The 26,714-nt window shown below is 38.5% G+C and overlaps 1 long non-coding RNA gene across 1 annotated transcript in view; it reads left to right on the top strand.

Moving 5' to 3' along the window:
• Positions 1–16,069, top strand: part of LOC111827432 — a 42,207-nt gene extending 26,138 nt beyond the window's left edge. The window contains exon 3 of the long non-coding RNA XR_002831010.1: positions 15,691–16,069. This is a non-coding gene — a long non-coding RNA (uncharacterized LOC111827432). The remainder of the gene's footprint in view (positions 1–15,690) is intronic.
• The last annotated feature ends 10,645 nt before the right edge of the window (positions 16,070–26,714 follow it).

The following is a 26,714-nucleotide window of genomic DNA, read 5'->3' as shown; positions in this document are numbered from 1 at the left end:
AATTATTGAATTAGAGAATTCGGACTGACCGGGCAACGATTATAGAAGTAGGAAAAATCCAACAGGTTTAGATATTTAAAAAATGTTACTAATACATTCGCTAAAGAATTTCCAGAACATTTATAACAAAAAAGCTCAGCTGATTCCACAGATAACACTCTGGATATTGTCTACATTTCCTGGTATGATATTTTTGAAGTTTTCCTGGGAGTAGACCAGCTGGCCCTCTGAGACAGTCCATCTATAAACCAGGAAGAGGAAGAGCTGGAATTGTGGTCAAAATTTCCCTATGTCAGTTGCAGAGTATTGAAATCTCCTTCTGTCCTCACATCCACTGATGCTAGTCAGAGTGGGACACATATTTTCTTTGGAGAGACTCCTTACTTTTTTAGCGATTTCCTGTTCTCTTAGTCACTGGTAATCTGACATAGGAAATTGAGAACACGGGTTTTTAAGGAGACTAAGCTATACTGATTCTTACTGGACTAGAGGAGTAAGTTTGTTCTTTGATCCCCCTGATCTAGTATATCTGCCCATTATATGCCTTCCAGACTTCCAAGGAAACCTGGATGCCTGTAGGTTATTGATTTATGGAAAGCTTAACAACCTTCAAATGACAGGAAGGCTGGGAAATGAGATTATTACCTGCCTCTTGAATTAGAGATGAAGCTACAGTTATTTCTTGTTTTTAAGGCTTGAAGAATGTAGGGTCAAATATGATGCTTTAAATGAGCTGTCTTCCGGATCTGTCACCCAGCCTGCAGTTGATTCTGATAGCTGCTCTGTGTGGCTCAATAGTTGACTATCAGATACACACCCAGTGTGTACAAGCACATTTGCTTACATTAGGACCTTTGCTTTGGAAATTTACATTCTGGCTATTTTAGAGGAGAAATGCCATGATTTTTTATTTTTACAGCCCAGGTTGAAATATCTGCTTGACATAGAGCTGATGACTTGACAATAGTGGACCTAGGTACACACACAAAACAACACTCCAGTAGCTTCAACCCTGGCCCCAGAATCTGGCTGTTTGGTTATAATTACCTCCCACCTCCTATTCTCTGTTTACTAGTGAGACTTTGGAGAAAGAGACAATTCAAAACTGAGCACATTAAATGTCAAATGCCTCTGAGAAGCAAACTGCTGAGACTTTGCAGTAAAGACTATGGTTTATCACATTAGGCCAATATTTCCTAGACTCGCCTGATGTTGAAAGTCATTGGGCGTGAGGTGGTGTAAGCAAATGCTATACTTAAAAAAAATAGATCCCAGACCTCCTTTTCAGAGAGTTCCACTCACTAGCTCTGTTGGGGGAAGGGGACAAGTGATTCGTATGAATAGGCAAGTTTGGGAAACCTGGCTTAAATGTTTCAGGATTTATTTTATTCTGATGTCCTGTGAATATTACCTGCTCAGTGAGTGAAAACTAGTGATGGTGGTGAACATACTTAACATCAAAGTACAAGGAAGCATGCTAACTGTTCCTTGTCATTCCAAAAAAGTCTGTATGGTATATATGATGCTCAATTGTTCTAACCAGCAAGACTGTTCAAGAAGACTGTTCTGAAGAAGAAATATGATCTCATCTGGACTCATAAGAATACTAGAAAATCCAAAATTGGTCTTATTTATAATAATGCATAACAATAAGCAATTCTTAACTAACTCACAATAGCTGTAAAGATCAATTAACATCAGTCTTGAAACTGAAATAAAAACACTGTATTTGTGGTATTTTTAAATAGAAATACCATTAAGTTAACATGTCAAATAGATAGGCAATAAGCTTCTCAAACTCTGTGTGTATATATGTATTGTATAAATATGTATCTACACATATATATGTACATCCATGTATATGTTATATACAGAACTATGTAAATGTATGCACACATTTATATATGTCTAAGTAGACAGATAATACTAAGTCTAGGAAGTTTATGGACTGTACTTGACCTAAGTTAATTTTGGCATTTTTTTTGAAGCCTGAAAAATATTCTTTAACATTACTTTAGAGTGCACATTTGATGCTGACAAATTCTTTCAGCTTTTGTTGATCTTAAAATGCATTTTTGATCCTTGCTTTTAAAGGATATTTTAAGTGGATATATTTATTCTTGTAGTAATATTTCTGGTGTTCTTCATTCCTCTGTATAAATCCATATTTTCATCTTATATCACTTTCTATTTACTCAAAGAACTTTAACATTTTTTAAAATGTGAGTCTGCTGGGGATGGATTATTTAAACTTTTGTATATCTGAAAAAGTCTTTATTTAACCATCATTTTTAAAAAAATATATTTTATTGGTTTTTTTAAAGAGAGGAAGGGGGAGGGATAGAGAGTTAGAAACATCAATGAGAGAGAAACATCGATCAGCTGCCTCCTGCACACTCCCAACTGGGGATGTGCCCACAACCAAGGTACATGCCCTTGACCAGAATCAAACCTGGGACCCTTCAGTCCACAGACCAACGCTCTACCCACTGAGCCAAACCGGTTAGGGCTTAACCATCATTTTTGAAAGACATTTTTGATAGGTATAGAATTGTAGGTTGACTTTTTTTAAATCTTTCAGGACTATGAAGATATTTCTCCTCACTCTTCTCACTTCTAAAAAGAATCTGCTTATTTTAGTTCTTCTCAATGTGATACTTATTTTTGAAAAGAAATATTGGTTGCTTTTCAAAAATTTTTTGTGTATTACTGGTTTTGAACAATGTGATCATAATATGCCTTGGTTTTGTTTTCTTAATGTTTCTTGTGCTTGAGGTTTATTTAGCTTTTTGGATCTGTCAGCTTACAGATTTTATCAAATTAAAAAAAAATGGCCAGTAATTATTTAAATCATTTTGTATCCTTCCTTCTCCCTTCTTTACTTCTGGTTGTACAATTTCAGACATATTAGTCTGCTTGAAGTTGTTCCACAGCTCACTAATGCTCTGTTCATAAAAACATTTTTTTCTGTGCTTTACATTAGTTTCTATTGATATGGCTTTAACTTTACTAATTTTTTTATCTTTAATATCTAATTTTCTGTTAATTGCATTGAGTACTTTGTCCTGTGAATTAGCTGCCTTTATTTTCCCAGACTCTCAGCTCTTTGTCCTCAACTCAGGGAGTCAGCTGGTCTCGCCTACAATTCCTGCTCACTGTGCCATGATCTAGAAAAGTCTCTCAAGACAATAATCTGGGCAATTATTTTTCATCTCCCATCTCTTGTTGCCTCATAGCCAGTTCTTAAAACCATCGTTCCATGTATTTTTCCTGTTTTTGGTTATTTTAGGTGGGAGGATAAATCAGTCTCCACAAATCTCTGGCCGGAAGTGGGAATCTCTTAATTGCTTTTTCATGTTGCTTTTGACATTTGAGTTTTTTCAAAATAACTGAAGCCATTTACAGGTTTAATTCTAATTATAAATAGTATTAATAACAATACCTTATATTTGTATAGTGTTTTAAAGTTTATGTGATATTGTCAGTCTTATAAACATTTTACTAATTATGATATAATTATATTCATTTGACAAATAAGATAATAGAAAATCTCTTTCAACTTCAGTTTTCTCATAAGCAAAGCAAATGGCATGAGCTGGAATATCTTTAGAGTTCCTACATGCTATACACTTTTAAAAAATCTTCCAGAGGTATGTTTTTATTGCTGGGCTTGAATTAATATGAGTCCTACAGTATCTGTTAAGAGTCACTCTCTTTTGGAATAGTCTACTTTTTGAATAATTCTTTTCCTGAAGTAAACCTTATTCTTGAAACAAGATAGCTCTGCAAAAGAACTTACCTGTTTGTTTTTCAATCTAATTCCTCATTATTTTCTGCTGATGTATAGCTAGAGCTCAGTGGTTATGTCCCTCTTCTTCAGTTGATTTCAGTAAGTTGGGGGAATGGTTTAGCAAGTTGATTTGTAAAAGGCTAAGACCTATTTTTTAAAAAAAGGAATACAAAATATGGTAAATACAAATGTCTATTCACTGGGGAGACAAAAGTGGTAAGGCCCTGCTTTTCCTCCCCAGCTCAGCTGAACCCTGGCATGTATGGGTTTATACTGCTTAGTAGAGGAGAAGCCCATACCTACCACAGTGCGTGGTCTAGAGCTGGTTTCTTTGGTGGTAGGTGTGGTCACACTGAATCATGGGTCAGTATGAATGACCAGGTACAGACAGCTCTTTCACCTCCTTGTTTGTTTAGTTGGTATATCTTTCTGCCTTCAGGTCCTGGTTAGTCCTCCTAGACCTCACTGGGCCCTATCCCAGACTCCAGTCCATTGAGCTGGGGACTTGATAGTCTTCTTACTTTTCTCTAGAGTCTTTACTGTAGATCCCAAATGATAATAGTCACGTGTTAGGAGACTGAAACAACAGAGACCATTGACTTGGAATTCTGATGGCATCAGACACGTGATTGTGAGTAGTATGGCTACTGCCTAGCAACCACTGCAACACCCTCTTCTTATTAGATTGGTATCCCCCTTGGATGTCAGCCACAAACAGACCACACACCTCTGGTTTATCCTAATTCTCTTATTTTTTATTTTAGATAGGAATGGGAGAATGTGACTTCTTATATCTTACTGAGAGACTGATTAATTTAGAACTGTGTCAAATAGCAAATTTTATGGGTAAGATGATGGGCCATCTCAATGGACAGAAGAAGCTATTTCACCATAGCTTCCAAAATTCCTGTAGCTTACTTTAGCATGAACTATCATTAAAATCCTGGTAAAATCCTCATGTAACTTTTTCTCTGTACTTTTGGTTTCACAAAGATGAACAATGAACATTTGTTGCTATTTGTTTCCTTTTGGAAGAAGAGTCATAAACTTTAGTTAATACAGTTAACAAATATAAATTAAAATAGTTTTCTGATAGGAACAAACTTCTTCTGAGTTTCACAGACTTCTAGGTTTTCCTTGATTATGAGTCTGAAACAGCAGGCATTTGTTTGGCACTGCAAGTTGGCATTAGAATTTTAAGAGACATTTTCTTAGATTTACTGAGTCATATGGTGTTTATCTCAGATTATGGTTTGTGGGAATTGTACTTCCTTAATGTTCTATTGGTTTGTGTGTTATTCTTGGTCCTTAGCAACCTAAACCAGAATTAAAAGCATATTGCATTAATAAGAACATTAATTATTGTTGACAATGAGAAGAAAGGGGAGCACCAAATCAATACTTCTATTCAGATCATTTGCAATTAAGCTTGTCCACCTTGTATGTTTAAAAAAATATTTTTTATTGATTTCAGAGAGGAAAGGAGAGGGGGGGGGGAGAGAGAGAGAGAGAGAGAGAGAGAGAGAGAGAGAGAGAGAAACATCAATGATGAGAGAGAACCATTAATCAGCTGCCTCCTGCACACTCCACCCTGGGGATTGAGCCCACAACCTGGGCATATGTCCTGACTGGGAATCGACTTGTGACCTCCTGGTTCATAGGTTGGTGCTCAACCACTGAGCCGCACCAGCTAGGCCACTTTGTGTTTTAAAAGACTCTACCAGAAGGTATAATTAATAAAGAAGATCAGGGATAGAACGAAGATTTTTATGGTAGCTAATGGGCAGGAAAGAGAGATCTTTTATTACTTTACATTAGTTTCTTTGGGTGAAATGCTATTGGGTGGTAAAATGAATGTTTCACAAATGTAACCTGTTACACTATCATGTAATTTGGTAGAAATGAATTCAGTTTTCAAAATACTAGTAAATTTGATTTGGCTTTGATTTGTCATTTCAATGTCTTTATGTCACCTTATGATATTTACTTTATGTGCTCTTAATAATATGCCACCAGAAAATGACTTCTCATAAGACATGAAATTAGATGAGCCACCTCTAATCTTCACAAACTTATCTAGTTATATTAGTTTGCCAGGGCTGTCATAGTAAGATACCACAGCCTGGGTAGCTTAAGCAATCGAAATGTGTTTTTTTCCACAATACTGGAGGCTAGGAGTCTAAAAGAAAGGTGTTGACAGGGCTGGTTCCTTATGAGGTTGTGAGAGAAGTATTTGCTGTAGACTGTTCCTTCTTGGCTTGTTGATGGCTGTGTTTTCCTTGTGTATTCACATTGTCTTCCCTCTGTAGATGTCTGTGCCCAAATTTCCCCTTCTTATATGGGCACCAGTACATTGTATTCAGCCCATGTCAATGCCTTTATTTTCACTTAATCACCTCTTTTAAGTGACTGTCTATAAATACACTCACATTCTGAGGGACTGGAGGCTAAGCCTACATGAATTTTTTTGAGAGGCACAATTCAGCTCAAAACAACAACCAGTATACATGGAATATCTCATGAAAATATCAGCTTATTATTTCATATATTCTTAAACTCAGAAATTTTAAGAACTGAAATCTAATTTTTCACTGTTATACTAGCAAGTGTTAAAAATGTCCACTAGTCTTGGGTGAGATGTGTGCCAACGTACAGTCAGAAAGTAAAAATACTCACTCGAGGGCAAGTGTTCTTACGTAAGTGTGAGCGTGAGTTATGGGACAACAATGTTTACAGGATCATGGACAGATTGAAAAGCAGTTTTTCCAACAATATCAGTTCACATAGCAGTTTTAGGGAAAAAGGAGATTAATCCCAAATATACAGTAAAAGGAGGTTTACCTGTGATTAACCGGTATTTAATCAGTGAACCTGGCTTTGTTCTAATAATCAATTCAAAACAAGATTCCACATTGAGCTTTGACACAAATCTTTTATTTATACCAGAGAGTGATTTAGGAGTACAAAACAAACTACGAATTATGTGTCAACATATAAGCCATTAATCAAGGAGTAAGTACACAGTAATTTTAAGAAAACAGGCCAGCAAATTCCTTTTGTAAGAAGTTCAAGCAGAAAACATTTTTGTTTTTGTGGATGTAGGGCTGCAAGTCATGAAAACCTGAACATTTTATTTTGAAAAGTGAGGTGGCTGAGAGAGACACTTATGAGGGATTTGAAATTCTCCAGTGACATTTCAAGCAAAATGAATTTTAATATGAGTATTGCACCACTCATACCATAAAATTTAAATTCCTATCCTAATTTTGGTTTTATTTTCCCTGTATTTTTTTTTTAAATATTTAAGGCACTCAAGAATTCCAAATGACAGAATATTAAACATTGGTGAGGCCTTTTCACTTTGCCATTTTTGGGAATAGCCTACAATTTTAATTGAAGAGCTTTAGAAATATTATTTTGTCCAGATATTGAATAAGAAAGTGCCATGTAGCCCTAACCGGTTTGGCTCAGTGGATAGAGCGTCAGCCTGCGGACCGAAGCATCCCAGGTTCGATTCCGGTCAAGGGCATGTACCTTGGTTGTGGGCACATCCCCAGTAGGGGGTGTGCAGGAGGCAGCTGGTCGATGTTTCTCTCTCATCGATGTTTTTAACTCTCTATCCCTCTCCCTTCCTCTCTGTAAAAAATCAATAAAAAAAAATATATTTTTAAAAGAAAGTGCCATGTAATAGGCTCCTAGGGTGACAAGAATCAACAGATTCTTTGGATCATGAAGGAAAGACCTTTGCCTGCCTCCATATGGCAATGGTGAAATGCTTTGCAGAGCAGAGCAAACTATTGTAACCAGAGGTGTCATATCCTAGAACTTGAGTCAATGATTGGCTGATTAGGAGTCCAGTGGTAAGTAGTTTTGGAATGTGAAATGAAGACAGTGAGTGATTTGAAACCCTTAAGGGTCTTCAGTATAAAATCAGCACAAAATTCCATATTCTTAGCCTATCATACAAACACCTTCGTTATTTGGTCTCTGTTTGCTTTCCCAGCCTCATTTTGCATGTTTCTTCCTTCTTCCAACAATTCTAGTCCTGCTTGACTTGTTTCAATTTCTCAGTGCTTAGCTACTTCTTACCTCAGGGCCTCTGTACAGCTGTGCCTCTCCCTGGCAGGTTCTTCTTTTGTATTTGGGTGCTCCTGTATTGGGTGCATATATGTTTACCAGAGTTATATCCCTTTAGTTGAATTACTCCCTTTAGTATTATGAAGTGGCCCTCCTTATATCTTGTTATGGCCTTCACTTTGAGATCTATTTTGTCAGGTATAAGTATTGCTACCCTAGCTTTTTTCTCACTTCCATTTGCCTGAAAAAATTTTTTCCATCCCTTCACTATCAATCTGTGTAAGTCCTTTGCTCTGAGGTGGGTCTCGTGTAGTCAGCAAATATATGAGTCATGTTTTCTTATCCATTCAGCTACTCTATGTCTTTTGATTGGAGCATTTAATCCATTTACGTTTAAACTCATTATTGATTGGTACTTGTTTGTCGCCATTTTTATTCTTTATGTCTGTGTTCCTTCTTCCCTTTCTATTTCTTCTTTTTACAGCAGACTCTTTAGCATTTCTTGCATTGCTGGATTGGTGGTAATAAACTCCCTTAGTCCTCTTTTGTCTGTGAAGCTTCTGATTTCCCCTTCAATTTTGAATGATAGCCTTGCTGGGTATAGTATTCTTGGATTCAGTCCCTTGCTTTACATCACTTTGTGTATTTCATTCCATTCCCTTCTGGCTTAATGTGTTTCAGTTGAGAAATAAGTTGATAGCCTAATGGGAGATCTCTTGTAGGTAACTTTCTGTCTCTCTCTGGCAGCCTTTAAGATTCGTACTTTGTCGTTGATGTTTGCCAATTTAATTATGAAGTATCTTGGTGTCGGTCTTTTTGGGTTCATCTTGTTTGGGACTTTGTCAGCTTCTTGAACCTGTGTGGATTTTTTCTTCCCAACATCAGGGAATTTTTCTGTCATTACTTCTTCAAACAGGTTTTCTATTCCTTGCTCCGCTTCCTTTCCTTCAGGTATCCCTATTATGTGGATGTTGCTTCGTTTCGTGTTGTCCCAAAGCTACCTTAGGCTCTCCTACTGCTTTTTAAGTTTTCTTTCCAGTTGCTGCTATGCTTGGGTGTTTTTTTCTACCTTGTCTTCTAACTCACTGATGTGGTCCTCAGCTTCTTCTAGTCTACTGTTGAAACTTTCCATGGTGTTCTTTACTGTGGCTATGTCATTCTTCATTTCCTCTTGATTCTTACACATGTTGCATTTGTCTTCCATCCTTTTCAGTGTCCTTACAACCATTGCTCTGAATTCTTTCTCTGACAAATTGCTTGCCTCCATTTCATTTATTTCCTTTTCTGGTGATTCCTCATTTTCTTTTGAATGGGGGTTGTTTCTTTGTTTCCCCATTTTTGCCATTCCTTTGTGATTTTTTTCTATGTATCAGATCAAACTGCTATGCCACCCAGATTATCTATTTATTTTATTTTCTTCATTGATTAAGGTATTACATATGTGTCCCTATGCCCCCTTGGCCCCCCACTCATCAGTTTATGCTGCTCATTATATTCCACAAATGAGTGAGATCATGTGATATTTATCTTTCTCTGACTGACTTATTTCGCTTAGCATAATGCTCTCCAGGTCCATCCATGCTGTTGCAAATGGTAGGAGTTCCTTCCTTTTTACAGCAGTGTAGTATTACATTGTGTAGATGTACCATAATTTTTTAATCCACTCATCTGCTGATGAGCACTTAGGCTGTTTCCAAATCTTAGCTATTGTAAATTGTGTTGCTATGAACATAGGGGTGCATATATCCTTTCTGATTGGTGTTTCTAGTTTCTTGGGATATACTCCTAGAAGTGGGATCACTGGTCACCCAGATTTTTTGAGTTTGTCTTATATTGTAGATGTTTTGTGGGACCCAGTGGTGCAATATGTCTGTTCTTTTGGACTGGACAATCTAGGGATGCCTCCTACTTGGGATATTTGGGTTCTTTTGGTGTAGCTGGGTTTTGAGTATTGTCCCATTTGTGGATAGAGTCTCTTCTCAGGGTGTCTGGTTATGTGGCGCACTCTCTACCATGTTGACCAAACAGCACAAAATACAACTTGACAAGACATGACACAAAGGGAGTAAAACATGAATGTACTCACAACACCAATAACCCCAATATAAGTGACCACCAGAGAAAAGAGAATTAGGGAAGAGAAAAGAGAGAAAAAATGATATTGTGGAAAGAAAAAAAATGGTAAGAGAGAAAAGAAAAAGGAGAAAAAGGAAGAAAAAGAAAAAATATTTCAGGAGAAAACACCATAGAACAAACAGGTAAACCAAAAAATGCAAACAACAAATACTCAGAAAAGAGGGTGGGGCAGAATCTGTAAAGGCGGAGCTTATATACAGAAGGTAAGGTTAAGGAATTGAATGAATATGGGGAGGAACTTGGTTCAGTATAGAGGAGGTAGAAAGAGGATGAGTGGATAATAAGAAAAGAAATAGAAAGAAAAAAAATTAAAAATAAAAAAGGAAAAAAGGAAAAAATAAAAATAAGATAAAATAATAAAACAATAAAAATAGAATGAAGAAAAAAATAATGTGAAAAAATAAAGATACAAACAAAAACAAAGAAAATAAAGAAAAAATTTAAAATAAAAGATAAAAATAAAATAAAATAAAATAAAAATAAAAAAGTGAAATGTCAGTTTTTTCAGCAGAGTTTTAATGCCCCATGGGGGCTGGTTTAAGATCCTACTCTTCTGTACTGTCTGTCACTTCTCAGTTTCCTGTTAGGTAATCAGCACTGTGTTGAAGTTCCAAGCAATCCACCGCTCCTCTCTTTGTGTCTATCTCCACCGCTTTGACTGCCAGCAGATGGGACGATCTGCCCATTTAGCCTGTCTGCTCACTGTCAATCTTATTCTCTCAAGCAGCTGTTTCTCACAGGGCTATTGTTAGGGAGGTTGCTGTATTGCTTTCCAGGACTAAAAAGCCTCTCTTCAACCCAGTCCCTGAGGGCTCTTAGTGGCTATTCAGATTTTTTGTGAATTTGTACCACTCAGGATGTAGCCTGGGTGTGGCTGTATTGGTTGCCTAGAGACTGCTGGGAGGAGCTAGCTCTTTAGGAGAAAATGGCTGCTTATGTCCGGAGTGTCAGGAATGTCCCAGTGCCGAACTCTTGGTGACCTCTCCCTGACCTGCTCTTCTCCGCAGCCTCTTCCCAGACTCCGCAAGTCCACACCTCCACCTGCACCTCAGCCACGGGTGAGTGTTTGTATTTGAAAGGTCCTATGAACTGGGTTTAGAGCAGTGGTTCCCAAACTTATTTGGCCTACCGCCCCCTTTCCAGAAAAAATATTACTCAGTGCCCCCTGGAAATTAATTTTTTAAAAATTTTAATAGCAATTAAACAAAGATATATGTATTAATGTTTCTACCTTTTTCATAAAATATAGTAAAGAAAGGTGTAAATTAGAAACATTGAAGTTTGAAATTATGAAACTATTTATTGAACTCAGAATAGAAAGGTAATACAAAAAAAGTTAAAACAAATGCACCTGTGGCCATCACCGCCCCCATGGATCGCTGCAGCGCCCACCAGGGGGCGGTAGCGCCCACTTTGGGAATCACTGGTTTAGAGAATAAAGGCAAAGACCAAAAAGAGGGGAAACAACTGCGCCACTGCGAGTTTCTCTCCCCGCAACCCCGGAACCCCCCCCCCCCCAAATAAAAGGTTGGGCAGGTCCTCGGGGTGGCCCCTCTGGGCTCAGCGTCTCAAGCTGTGGCATTAAATCTAATAACCCCCGCGGGCCGGATCCCTGTGGACCTCTTTCCACAATTAAAAGTAATGCCCGTCCCCAAAGGACAGAGAACTTGGTAGCCCATGACTTCCTTCTGACACATCTAGCTCAAAGGTCTCGCAACTCTCTCCAGTCCAGATCCCCAAATCTAATATATCTCAAGGCATCCTCTTGCCCTTCCAGCTGCAAATTGTCTCACCAGCTGTGTCTACTTTGCCAATTCTGAGTGGATCTTATTCAATTTAGATGCTCCCTTCTATCTTTCTCTGGGATAAGGCTGGGGACACGTCTGCCTATTTGGCCCCCATTTTGTCTCCTCTCTCTTCTTTTTTCTTAACAAGGCTATTCAGGATCACCCAATTCAAATTAGCCACAAAGTCACTCTCTGCTCATCTCCTTGTATTTCTCTGCGTGGCTCTGATGTCCGTGTCATATTTTTCTTGTTCATTTTTTTTTACTGGCTAATTATTGTGGTCACTCACTGAATTGTAAGCTCTGTGAGAGCAGGGCTTTATCCATCTTGTTGTCATTGTACCTCCCTGTGCCTTCAAAAGTGCTTGGCTCATAGATGTTTCTTACTTAATATTTGTGGAATAAGTGAGGAAGGAAGACAATGATGTTACTGCCTACCACACTGGTTAGATATGATTGCATAGGATGTTTTGAGTAAAGTTGGAGAGAGGCAAAGTGGAATCCATCCAGAGATTAGACACAAATAGCAAAAGAGGAACTGGTAAGATTCGACCTGGAAACATTGGGATGACTGGGAAATGGAAAAAGAAGTTATAAGAACACACTATTCACATTTCTGAAAGAAATAGTTTTCTGATAATTTTGAGCTGTCCCACAATGGGGGTGTCCTGCATGGCCATGTAGCCAGGAAGTTTCAGAGAGAATTTTGAAGGTGGTAGAATTAAAAACCTCCACAGTTCCTTACAAATATAATATTATCATTATAAAGTAAGATAACGTTTCACACAAGACCACCAGTTTCTTCCCAAATATAAAATGTGAGTGGAGAGCTTTAGGAAAGGTGGTTACCTTATGCTCTAAAGTGGAATTCTGTTTAGGATGGGAAAGACCTCACTGAAAAATCAATGCTTATGAGGTTGAAAAATATCACTCATTGTGTAAAAGTGTTTTTGCAACTCAAAAGAAAACCACTTTTGTGCTCCTTAAGGCTGCCGAGTTAGCTAATTTCTAGGTGAGGCTGTGCCACATGCCTTGTGAAAGCACTTGTGTTACTTCTGATAACAAACTCCTTGGATGGGATTTATGTCAGACCAACTCTTAAATTCCATATCCTTGTGGTTGATGCTTCAGTGAAGTGTGACTGTAATCTAATTTATTTAAGGATGTTTTCTTCCAATTAATGCCATTTAGTTTTACAAATTGCCTATCATGTTTTTCTTAATAACCTCAGAACTCAAGAAAATGGTGAAGACTCAACTTGAAATCTTTGCTTTAGGTTAAGTCATTTGAACATATTTTTCACTCTGAAAACTTCTGGAAAACTTTTCAAGGTTTTATTAAATTGCAAAACGTTTGATGGGCAGGTTTCAATATGTCTTTTCCATGTGTGAACACCAGAAAAGTGACTTTAAGCAACAATCTTAACCAAAAATATGCTCTTGCACCAAAGTTGAAAAAACAATTAAAAGAAAAAATCAGGTTGTAAGAATATGAATGTAGTTTAAGGATATATGTTTGTAGTTTATAGATAAGAAATAGACATATTAAATAGTTTTTGGTTTTGTAAATAGTAGAGGATTCATCTTTTCTGAGTCAATTATGTTACTTGCTTAGAACAGTGTGGAGATAGCACCATAATTCTGGAGAGATTACAAACTGTTTACATCAACACACAATTGCCTCAAAAGGGCCGTGTAATGTGTATGCAAGAGACAGTCATTAGTTTGCTGCTTTTTCACTAAACTGTTTCTACTGTGGAAAAACTCTGCATTGTACTTGTCCCATGGAGTAAAGTCAGAGATGTATCTTCCTCTCTGAAGAAAGGGCGATTTTATAATAATGCAAATGTAAATACTAGTCAGCAAGCTTAATCCGCATAGGAGCACTACAACTTGACCTTGAGAACATTGCCTATTCTATTTTAGGACATTTCTAACTCCATTTCCTTTAATTAAAAATAGTCTTGGCCTTGAAACTAACACGGATTTTTAGTTTATTTGAGTATACAAATTGACAAATGCAATCGATACCTACCTTACAGTGAATTTTTAATAGTCAGAGAATGAGTACATGTTATTGAACTGAACTGGTTTTCACTTGGAAGCTTCTCATGATTTTTCATGACCGAAAGACTGTAAGTTTATATTTCTAGATCCATCCTTTCATTTGAGTGTTCCATATATTCAAGTGGATCATTCATGTTTCAACATTCTGCCTTCTTTTCAAATTCAACTTGGCCACAACTGGGTTTATCATCTCTTTAAACCTGTGCTGACACTCAATTCTTGGATTTTGTCAATGACATCAACTTTTTATTGTGGTTTTGGGGCTGGAAACATGAGGCAGAGTAGCGCAAAATTGTTATTTGTGAAAACATTATGTAAATTCTTAAGTTCTGTCCAGATGTAAAATATTAATATTCTTGCATCTTCTATATAAAACCATGGTAATCAAATTTTCAATGTTTGCAGTATCCTTCTTTGTTTTCATATCTATAACTGTAGTTCAAATCTTCATTATGTTATGTGCCTGTGTTCAGTAAAGCTTCATTCATTCATTCAGTCATTCAAAGCTCTGAGTTGGGCAACTACTATGTGCCAGACAATATGCTAGATGGCAAAGTAGTTATAGTAATAAGACAGAAATAGTTCCCACCTCCATGAAGTTTACAGTTTCATGGCAAAGGTGGGCATAGAAGTAAGTTTAAGCATGATAAATATAAAGAACAGAGTTCCATGTTTGCATGTATCAGATGAACTTAACCTAATCATGGGTGTCAGAAAACCTAGCTGATCTCTTTTTGGCTTATAATGATGACATCAGTTTTCCTCAGACACCATTAATATCATATCATTCATACTAAAAAATTGAATAACCCTCAACCCCCATCCACTCTGAATATCTTTTCAAAGTCTCCATAATTTGTCCCTATCAGGAATATTTCTTCACTGTTCCATGGATATATTATACTTTCCCCAGTTATAGCTCTCTTTATGATATTATTACCTTCGTCCTTGACCCACATACAGTTTTCCCTATCATTAAAAGCCCTGGTGAAAATGAATTACTGATGTTTTGGGCTTTACTGGCTAACCACGTTGTGATACTGTCTCTTGCAATCTCTTACAACTCCAAGTTTATCTTGTAGATTTGTAAAGTTTTGGATATTCTAACTGGGACTTCCAACACTACTTTCTAAAGTGATAAGCAATTTCTTTTTCTTATCTTGAAACAAGTGTGTGAGTGTGTATGTGTGTGTTTTCATGGAGATTTTGCTTTAACAGGTTGGCCAAAGATAATTTATAACACTTGAAAAGTTACTAATAGGTCAAGTTGACAATTTATTCACCCAAGATATTGTAAATATATTTAATTGAACTTAATTATCATAGTTTTATTGCTTCTCTATTTTGGCATTGAAATAGAAACATCCTACTTAAGGCACTTACTAATAAAGTATTTGGAACTGCAAAACTGGCCTCAGGATTAATATTTCCTATACTTGGTAGTGATATACATACATAAACATATATATATCATATGTACATGAACTCACACTGATACACATATGCACATATACTGACTACATATTTACATATGTATATGTGTATTAAAATAGTTAAACATGAGAACATTTGGATTAGACATTCATGAGAGTAGAAAAATGTGCTTTTCATAATCGAACAAAAGCTTCCAGATGCATTCAATTGTGTTTAGAGAGCTAAAACAATGGCTTAGTTTAAAAAAACCAAAAACTTGCCATGGCCTTTATTCTTAATTAGAACAAGTGTCTTTGACATATTTGAAGACATTTGACTTAAAAATAGCCAAGTTGAAAGTATTTAAGAGTGACACATGAGCGCCATTCCTGACTGGACTTTGCACTCTGTATCTGTTGCAGGCATCCATCTCCTTGACTTCAAAGAGAATTTCCCGGAATGAAACCACTACACAGCGAAACAATCTGTCCATCTTCTGCTTCCATTGTATTTGAAACTCAGCATCAGTATCTGTGTACAGCTGAGCCCAGTGAAGTGTTGAATCCGACAAAAACTCCAGCACTCTACCACATGCCAATGGAGTTCCTTTGCAAAGCTCCTGGTTCCCAAATGGAAATCCTGTCTTGGCTCTTTGGAGGCACTGACGAGTTTTGAGAGAGAGCAGACCAAGACCTGGATGTTTACAATTATGTGTGCTTTTCCTTGACATCAGTGCTTTAACATGTGGATTGATCCTGTGTGGTCCATGCATAAAATCAGGGGGTAAGCAGTATTTGAGGACATATACTGTGGTCAGATAGATTTAGGACAATCCTTTTCCCTTAAGTATGTTCTTGAACATATTTAATAAATATGCTCAAGAACAATAGTCCTGGCCCTGGCTGATGTGGCTTGATTGATTGGGCATCATCTCACACACAGAAAGGGTGCCAGTTGGATTTCCAGTCAAGGCACATGACCGGGGTTGCAGGCTCAATCACCGGTAGGGGCATGCAGGAGCCAGCCGATTGATGTTTCCCTCTCACATTGATGTTTCTTTCTCTCCCTCCCTTTATTGTCTCTAAAAAAATTAATAAAAAATATTAAGAAGGAAAAAGAACAACAGTCCTGACACAGCATGGTCCCAACACATCAAAGAAGACACATCAAAGAAGGCTTCAACTCTGACACTCCACTGTTCTACCAAAGCAGGAAACAAAGACATTTTAGGAAGACCAATGCAAGCTGGGAAGAAAATGGTGTGAAGCTTTGGGGAACATGGTGATATGTAGAGTACAGGTTTTGACAGCAGGCAGACCTGAGTTTGAATCCTGGAAATATTCTTCACGATGTAGTCTCAGGTTGTCATTAAAACTTACGTAGTGTCTGCTTTCTCATGTGCAAAATGAGGAGAATAATATGTATCCCTATTGCTTTGTGGTGAAATTAACAATAATGCATGGCACATAGGAGGTGCTTGTATTAGGATTCTCCAGAAAAACAGAAACAATAGATTATATTCATAGAGTATGGATATGAAGATATCTACTAGTATTATAAGGAATTGGCCCCTATGATTTTGAAGGCTGAAAAGCCCAAGATCTGTCATCTGCAAGCTGGAGACCAAGAAGAGCCGATGATGGAATTCCAGCCTAAAGATTGGCAGGTTTGAGACCCAGGAAGAACTGATTTTTCAGTTGGAGTCGGAAGGCAGAAAAAATCTGCTCAAGGTAGTCAGGCGGGAATGGTCAGCCTTTTTGTTCTAGTCAGGCCTCCAACTGATTGGAACAGGCCCAACCACATTGAGGAGGGCAATCTGCTTTACTCAGTCCACCAATTCACTGCTAAACTCATCCAAAAACACCCTCAGAGAAACAGCCACAATAGTATTTGACTAAATGCCTGGGCACTCCATGGCCTAGGCAAGTTGATACATAAAATTAACCATCATAGTGTTTTATAAATGAAAACTTCTATACTAATAATAGAGGAATATGCAGATTCACCAGGATGCCATCATATAACGACCAATCAGGACGGGGCGAGGCTGTAGCGAAGAGCTCTCAGCATGCCTGCGCTGGGGGTCCAAAGGGCGCAGAGAGGAAGGGAGAGCAAATGGGCAGTTAGGGGGATCAAGCAAGGAGAGGAGAGCAGATAGGCAGTTAGGGGAATCAGGCCAGGAGGGGAGAGCAGTTAGGCAGTTAGGGCAATCAGGCTGGCAGGGGAGAGCAGTTAGGGTGATCAGGCCAGCAGGGGAGAGCAGTTAGGGCCATCAGGTCGGCAGGGGAGCTGTTAGGGGCATCAGGCAGGCAGGCAGGTGAGCGGTTAGGAGCCAGTGGTTCTGGGTTGTGAGAGGGATCCCGGATTGGAGAGGGTGCAGGCCGGGCTGAGGGCCCCCTCATGCATGATTTCATGCACCAGGCCTCTAGTCTATTAATAATAATGATCAGAAATATAGTTTATATTCTTTCCTGTTTCTGTCTAACGTGATGCTGAAATTTAAATCTCATATTTTATTTTCAACTCAATCCATTTAAATAAAACACATTAATTAATTGTTTTATAACTATTAATAATAACTTTTGATTACTAATAAAAATAGCTGCCTAAAGTCAAGAAAGCACTGGAACTTTAAATAATGAAAATCATTACAGTGGTCCACTATTTCTATGTTTATATTTTATTGATGTATTCAATCATTAAGAAAAAAATGTAACATTGCCATTAGTACTGATCACAGAAGTGTAATTGGCTATAGAGTGTAGGCATTTCCATTTTCTAACTTTGGGTAGCAATGCCTTCCTCATTGCTGAGTGTCTTGAACACCGGGTCATTTGCTGGTCAATGTGGTATCAAATGGACATATCTAACTTCATTCACTGGAGACATTTGCTGAATGGAAAGCCAACCCTGTGACTCATTTGGAGGATTTCCATCTGTCTTTCCCATACAGGGAGTGGTAAAAACCACCACCACAGTCACAGGCAGACACTTGAAGGGGACTCTTTCAATGTAGTTTTGTATGAGACACTGTAGACTGGGAGTATGGACACCCTGGTTCTAATTACAGACCTGGCACCAAAATTTCCCAGCCCCTTGAGGAGCCTCAATGTCCTCATCAGAAAGCGAGTGATTAGACAGGATGGCTTGCATGACTTCCAGCCACAGAATCCTTTCTTTCTAAGGGCCGTGTTTACCTCTTTCTCTGGTAATTGGCTTGCCCAGGCCAGGAGAGTGAACCGGGCTTGCTGTATAGACGAGCTCAGACAAGCTGCCTGCAAGGCTCACCTCCATCCTCTGGGCACACGTGCACTTTGAAGTGAACCAAGTGGAACCTGAGCCATGAAGACAACCCCGCCGTCACCCCATCTATGAGCCGAGAGGGAAAGTACATTTTTGCAAGTGTGGGCTCCAACTGACCTGCCAAAACTAAGCACCACGGTGAGAATGGTATCATGGCAGGATGAGCTCATTCAGAGAACAAAAGAGTGAGAAAAATAGAGCTTCCCTTGGGCTGCAGAGTCATGTAAGTATGAAGAAGGAAATACGAAAGGAGCCACTTCTCAATAAAAACAATTCCAGAGGATTGAAATATTTTATCAAATTTTTCCCTTGCAACTTAAAACATACATATGCTCATATGTTTCCTCAGAAAACATAACACGAAGAGAAAAACTTTATGGGGTTTCTTCTGGAAAGCAATATTGTTACTCGCTTAATGTCACCTAGGGGTTGCCTAGAAACTCCCTAGGATACTATAAAATAAGAAAAGGGGGTCTATGTGGAATGCCTAAAAGTGAGACTAAGAAACATGACTTAGATTGGGTTTCCTAGAAGTGGACTTGAGACAAGTATTGGGGTCAAATAGTTTATTAGGGAAGTACTCTTAGGTGAAATCTATAAAACGGTAAGGCAAGGACAGAAATACAACTAATCAATTGTGGAGGATAGCAGGGGAGTCCCCTGATTCTAAAGGGAAACTGGTGTATGGGTTAAATCTCAGTTTGTCTACAGGGCAGTCATTGGCTAAGGGAAGTTCCTGGGCAAGGGAAGAAAACAGGCACCAAAGATGGGGGTTTGGCTCATAGAAACAACAGAAATTTACTTCTCCCAGTTCTGGAGGTTGGGAGTTCAAGATCCGGTGCCAATATAATTGGGTTCTGGTGAGGGCCCTTTTCTAGGTTGCAGATGGACAATTTCCTCATTGTATCCTCATATGGCAGAAAGCAAAGCAAACTCTCTTGGAGCTATTTATTTATTTATTTTAAATCCTCACCTAAGGATATCTTTTCCCATTGATTTTTTTTTAGAGAGAGTGGAGGGAAGGGAGGAATGGTGTGGAGAGAGAGAGAGAAACATGGATGCGAGAGAGACATCTATTAGTTGCTTCTTGCATGTGCTCAGACAGGGGCCTGGGATTGAGCCTACAACCGAGGCACGTGCCCTTGACTGGGAATCAAACCCATGACCCTTTGGCACATGGGCTGATGCTCTAACCACTGAGAAAAACTGGCCAGAGCTCTCTTGGAACTCTTAATAGGGCACTAATCCCAGTCATGAGGGCTCTGCTCTCATGACCTCATCTAATTCTGATTACATCTCCAAAATCTCCCCCTCCTCATACGGGGTAGTTTCAGTAAAGGAATTTTAGGGAGATACACAGCTTGTCCACAATTATACAGACACATATTTGACTTTGCAATTGTGGAGTGATAGCTTAATACTGTGCCTCCTGAACTTTTCACCCAATGATTGTAGTATCCATAATGATGCTTACCAAATGAATGACCTATCTTATATTTCCCTGCATTTTAAAAAATATTTCCTTGATTAAAAATGTAAGTGCTTTTATTGCCCCCTCTTCTTTCTCTCTCTCTTTTATTATGTGTAAGTACTCATGGGTTTTTACAAAAGCCAATGTATCATGATAAATTGCTATCTTTTTGGTGCTTTAATTTTTCCAGAATTGGGCAGTGGTTGCCTTCCCAAGATGGCTCCTTGATATGACCCCACTTGGTCATATCAAGCCTTTTCTTGTTTTCTGACACACGGAGATGACTCAGGCTCACCTTGCACTTGGTCCCAGAATCAATAACTTCTCCATGGTTATTTTCTGTTTAACTTTAAAAACAATATTACTAATTCCACAATACTGCTTCAGATTTTTTACTAACCACCTGGAAGCAAAACCATTTGGAGCATTTTAGGAGTAACCACAAAATGCTAAGAGGTTTTCTCATAGTATTTCACATAATCCTTGCAGGAGAGATAAGTAATATTTTATTCATTTTAAAAATAAAAAAAGTCAAGGCTTAGGGACATGAAGGAACTTGTTTAAGGTCACAGAAGTATGTCCCAATCTAAAGCCCATATTCTCTTTCTTTCTTTGGCAAGGTGTTTCTCAGAGACTTACAAAGAAGGACTCAACCTTAGCTCTAGTCTGAAAGCCCATTTGTGTGAACATTTAATGTTCAACTATAGAAGTAGGCGAGCTACTAAAACAAACAGAGACTTAATGTTTAATATTAAATTCCTAAAGTCTATGATAAAATATTTGTTCAAAGAGATAAAGGTTCAGAATGTTACCCCTTAATAATATATATTCCTGCTTGGAAATTGTAACGCCTTATAAATATTAAAAGAAGATATTTCAAAAGTGTCTAGCATTTAACTTATATTGGAGTAATTCTGTATTGGTGAGAAAAGAGTTTCACGCCTCATCTAAATAGAATAATTGATACTTTTGACCATAATTAAATAGAAGGGTTAAAATTAGAGTATAAATTACACTACATCATTTTCTAAAAGTATTTCAGAAAACAGTGACCACATTATCTTGATTAAATGATTGGGATATCATTTCTCCAGCATGAAAAACCACCCAATTCATAGTCCTATAATTAGAAATATTGGCTTTAACCACCAAAGCCTGATCCTTTGAAAGCCATGACCACAGTAACCACCTCTAGTCAATTCCTGCATGTGGAGACCAATGTGACTCTTCTGGAAATGCAGAGACACAAAACTTTACCATGGCCATTATTGCATGATTTCTCACTGTAGTTACTGATATTCCTTCACAAGACTGTGTCTTTTATGTTATTATCTTTACATATAATAGGTGCCTTGCACTTAATAGGCACTTTAAGAAGATTTGGTAAATAATTAGAAAACAGCAATTCAAATACTGATCATTGTAGTTAGAACACTCATATTCTATTATTTGATAAAGTCATTAATTAAATATTTATCAAAGCACTGTGGGAAATACATAGCAAATATGATCAACCAATAGCTTTAAAAACCTTATGAGTGGAAAATTAAAACAACAGTAAGATACCACTACACACCTATCAGAATGGCCAAAATCCAGAACACTGACAACAACAAAGGTGAGGATGTGGAGCAATAGGAACTGCCATTCATTGCTTGTGGTGATGCAATGAGGCAGGTACAGATGAATAGGCAGAGCACAGAGGATTTTTAGGGTGGTGTTTATACTCTACATCTATACTAATGATAGAGGAATATGCAAATTGTCTGGAATGCCATCACAGTAACAGTAACGACTGAACAGCAGGCTGGCAGGCTGTGTGGGGTGACCAGGCCGGTGGGGGGCAGTTTGGGGTGACCAGGCTGGTGGGGGGGGCAGTTGGAGGCAACCAGGCTGGCAGGGGGGGCAGTAAGGGGTGACCAGGCTGGCAGGGGGCAGTTAGGGGCGATCAGGCCAGCAGGCAGAGTCAGTTAGGGGTGATCAGGCTGGCAGGAGGGGAAGTTAGGGGTGATCAGGCAGGCAGGCAGGTGAGCAGTTAGGAGCCAGCAGTTCCGGATTGTGAGAGGGATGTCCAACTGCCAGGGATCGGGCCTAAACCCTCAGTCAGACATCCCCCGAGGGATCCCAGATTGGAGAGGATACAGGCTGGGCTGAGGGAGATCCCCCCTGTGCACGAATTTACTGCACTGGGCCTCTAGTAATATTATAATGATGGATACATGCCATTTATGCAAAGTGGTAGCAGCCACTTTGTAAGATACTAGTAGTTTAGCAATTTCTTACAAAACTAAACATACTCTTACCATATAATCTAGCAATTGCAATCTTTGGTATTTATTCAAAGGAGTTGAAACTTAACATTGTGTATGTAAATTCATACAAATTTTATTCATAACTTCCATAACTTGGAAGCAATTAAAATTTCCATCAGTAGGTGAATGGATAAAGAAACTGTGGTACATACAGACAATTAACTATTAATCAGCACTATAAAGAAATACATTATCAATACATGAACACGCATGGAGTAATCTTAAGTGCACGTTACTAATTGAAAGAGGACCATCTAAAAAGTCTACATAAAGTATGATTCCAATTATATGCCATTCTGAAAAAGGAAAGACTATGGAGACAGTAAAAAGATCAGTGATTGCCAGGGGCAGAAGCAGGTATAGATGAATGGCCAGAGCACAGGGGATTTCTAGGGCAGTGTTTATACATTGCATGACATTATAATGATGGATACATGTCATTTACACATTTGTCCAACCTATAGAATGTAAGGCCATGTATTTGTAGTCCTAAAAATCTCATTTGAAATAATAAATTAATGCTAAACCCATTGAGTTGTAGTAATTTCCACAGGTATTTTTGAGTGAGAAGAGCAAGACATCAAAATTGTAAGTCAGTAAAAAAAAACAATAAATACTCATACATATAGATATATTTACATGCGCATTTCTATGTAGGATTAAATAATCAAGGATTATAGGAACAGTTGGGCTAATGTGAGGCATGGAGAGAAAGAAGAGGGTAGCTAAGGAAACCATCCCTTCTCCACTTAGAAAGGATGAATACGAGCCACTATTGAGGATATTTAAAATTGCACAATATCAACTGTGAATAAAATACCCAATGAGATATCCTTGGGCACTTTGATTTGTACAAAACCTGAGGTTATGAGTTTAGGAAACTACTGAGATATTCATTTTGATGCTGTAGCCTTATTTCAAGGGTCTGTTTCCTTCTGTAACCCCATCAACGTTCTCAGACTCTCTTGCACAGGAGTAACCAGAGGGCCTTCTCCTAAGGGCTGCCTGCTTTGGATGAAGAGAGAAAAAAAAATAATTCCTAAGGCCTCTTGGTTTGAATCTTGCTATTGCGTCCAATAATCTAGAGCTATTGTATGCCCTTCAATCTAAGACAACACCATCAATTGGAAGAAGACTCACTGTTTTATGTACTGTAACCACACCAAATGTGAGGACCAATTGAACCATGCAGCAATGCTCTCTTATCACCTATAATTTTCACTTAATAGTCATTAAAATAGCTCTTTTGTATTGAGATTTATTTTTTATCACACATCATTCTTAAATAAATAAAAAGATAAAAAGACAAGTAAAAAATAATCTATGCCAGCTATACTGTTTAAAGTATTCTTACGATGCTTTCATATTCACTTAGCAACTTTTCAGAAATACCTTCTGACCTGGAATCATTGATATTGGTGCTTTCCTAACAGTATCATTATTGGTGCCATCAAGAATGTTGTTTTGGTACAGCATTTCTTGAGAACGTTCCTCTATGGTCTCTGAAATTTTCTTCCAATGACACCTGTTCTGTAAACGTTGATGCTGGTACTCTCTTGATCTTAGGAACAAATATCAAAGGAAAGTTTCTAGGTAACAACTGGAATTCATATTTTTCCTCAAATTGACGTTTTGTGTTTTGCCGGCCAATATTTGTACCACTGGGAAAAATCAGAAAATGTGTTCCTATGCAGGCAGCAGCAACTACATAATGACAACAGTCTGGCTAGTAGTGCTTAGGAGATGTCATCAATGGTCTACCTTAGGATAAATAAAATAACGTACTTTGTATTGATAGAGCTACTGATTATAATATTTCCTAATTTATTTTCTACTATATAATCGTGTTAATTTGAATTTCTCAGCTCTCTGGGAGGGCTTTCTCCTTATTTAAATACTTAGCTCTAGGACCCTGGCAGAACCTCTGCAGCATCTTGGAAGGCGAGTGCCCTTTCTTATAAAAGTCTCACCCTGAAGGCCATAATGCACAAGCTGCAGAATGATATTTTATTGGTAAAACATACTTCATTCTTGGGTGGTTTAAGAGGAAGTTTCAAATCCAAGCTACAACATGACATCCAACAAGAAACTGACCTTGGAAAGCTCACCATTCGAAAAAGGGAAGTGAACTAATATGTCCCTCCTGGATTAAGTTATATAATCCCCAAGGTGTCCATGTGTGTGAGCGGGACTACCATCTGGTCCTGGCACGAAATGAGGCTAATAAATTCATTTAAAATGTCAGTCTCAGTTTAAACTACATGAACTGCGTGGTCTCCAAACAGAAAACCCAATAGCTCAGTCCTTTGTTATTCAAGTTTTTATTACACTCAGCAATAAACTAATCCCCAACTGGTGGAGTAACCTCAGTGGTTGTGACTCCTTTTCAGTGAATTTGGCTAATATGCTGCTGGTTGTAATATTATAAGGGAAAGCACGAAAACAAGACCAATGCTGCTTACATATTTTGGAAATATATTCTTTAGTCTTTAAGAACATGTTAAAGAATTATATCTACTGTACACTTTAAAGACATTACATTTTTTTCTCTTCCTTAATGTATCAGCCATTCCAATCTTCTCGAAAACTTTTTTTTGCATTTCAGCATTTACTAAGATCACTCAGCTTACTTTCACCTTTTAATTTGTGTGGAATAACAAAAGGCTTTTATTTTTTGGTATGGAGAGGTAAGATTTACCCCGTGTTCTTCCTCTGAAATTAATATAATAAGATCCATTGGTTCCAGAGCAGAGGTCATTATCTACATAAGGCACAGCCCATGTTTTTTCATGGTTCCTTTCTCTCTCCTTCTCCTTCTCCTTCTCCTTCTCCTTCTCCTTCTCCTTCTCCTTCTCCTTCTCCTTCTCCTTCTCCTTCTCCTTCTCCTTCTCCTTCTCCTTCTCCTTCTCCTTCTCCTTCTCCTTCTCCTTCTCCTTCTCCTTCTCCTTCTCCTTCTCCTTCTCCTTCTCCTTCTCCTTCTCCTTCTCCTTCTCCTCCTCCTCCTCCTCCTCCTCCTCCTCCTTCTCCTCCTCCTCCTCCTCCTCCTCCTCCTCCTCTACCTTCTCCTCCTCCTCTACCTCCTCCTCCTCTACCTCCTCCTCCTCCTCCTCCTCCTCCTTCTGTTAATCCTTACCTGAAGATATTTTTCCATTTATCTTTTAGAGAGAGTGGAAGAGAGAGGGAAAGACAGAGAGAAACATCGATGTGAGAGAAACATATCGCACAGGCCCTGGGAGAAGCCTGCAACCAAGGTACGTGACCTTGACCGTAATTGAACCCGGGACCCTTGGTACACAGGCTGACCCTCTACCCACTTAGCAAAACAGGCTAGGGATTCATGGTTCCTGTCTTAGTTTACTTTCTTGTTGAGGATGTTGAGGAAAGAAAACATATACACAACTTGTGAATAACAGCAGGAGCAGTATATGCATACTGCAGAATGAGGGGCAACATCAATAAATGCTTATAGATATGGGGGTAATTGTTGACTGTTGAGTTGGAGGGCATTTTGTGTAGGAGGCAGAATTTGTGTGTTTCACTGACATATTCTTTTCACTGGTTTTACAGGGAACAGGGAAAGCACTTCCATTTTGCATTCTGAGGTTTTCTCCAAATTTTTAGGGATTTCTTATTGGAGCGAAGCCAGTTGGACTTGGTAAAATGGCTGGGATGGAGCACTAGAAGCCAGGGAATACTGTCATTTTTTGCTCCAGTAAGTGGGGACTGGGATGAGAGTCTGAACAGGATTGAGCAAGCACCTTGATGGGGCACTCCGCCCAGCCCATCCTAGCTCTTCCCTCTGGTTACATTCTTTTTCTGAACCACCTGACCTTGCAGGGCCCTGTGCATAACTGCTCCCTGCCTTGAGGTGCAAAAGTATAATTCACGAGGCCCCATCTTGATGGGAATGGGCCCAAGAGAAGGTGAAGTGAGTACCTTCCCAAGGTCTTCCTTCTTACTTTTGTTCTGGGGGGGGGGGGGGCGGGGGGAACCACCTGTTCCTCTCAAAAGGAACTTCTCTGCCCACCTGTTTCCTGCAGCCTCTGCTTCTCACCAAGCTCATTTACATAAGAAATGCACAAAAATGATAAAAGCGAAGTCACATGTAAGCTATATAGCATCCTATAAATGGATGATGTTCCCTTTTGGCAACACAATCTCCATTTATGCTTGCTGTCGGGTTTTTTTTAATGATCTCTTAGAGATTCAGAATTGTGACCTAGCAACTGTTTGTATAAGAAAACTTGCTGCCAAGCCTCTTTTATGCTTTGTCAGTCAAATTGACATTTGAAGTTTTCAGGCATGACCTAAGCTACTCTCAGGGTACGGAGAACTTTGGGATGCAGCTTTCAGAAAGTTT

The sequence above is a fragment of the Myotis lucifugus genome, unplaced genomic scaffold (genome assembly GCF_000147115.1).
Source record: "Myotis lucifugus unplaced genomic scaffold, Myoluc2.0 scaffold_163, whole genome shotgun sequence".
NCBI lineage: Eukaryota > Metazoa > Chordata > Mammalia > Chiroptera > Vespertilionidae > Myotis > Myotis lucifugus.
This window is presented reverse-complemented; position numbering and strand designations above follow the sequence as displayed.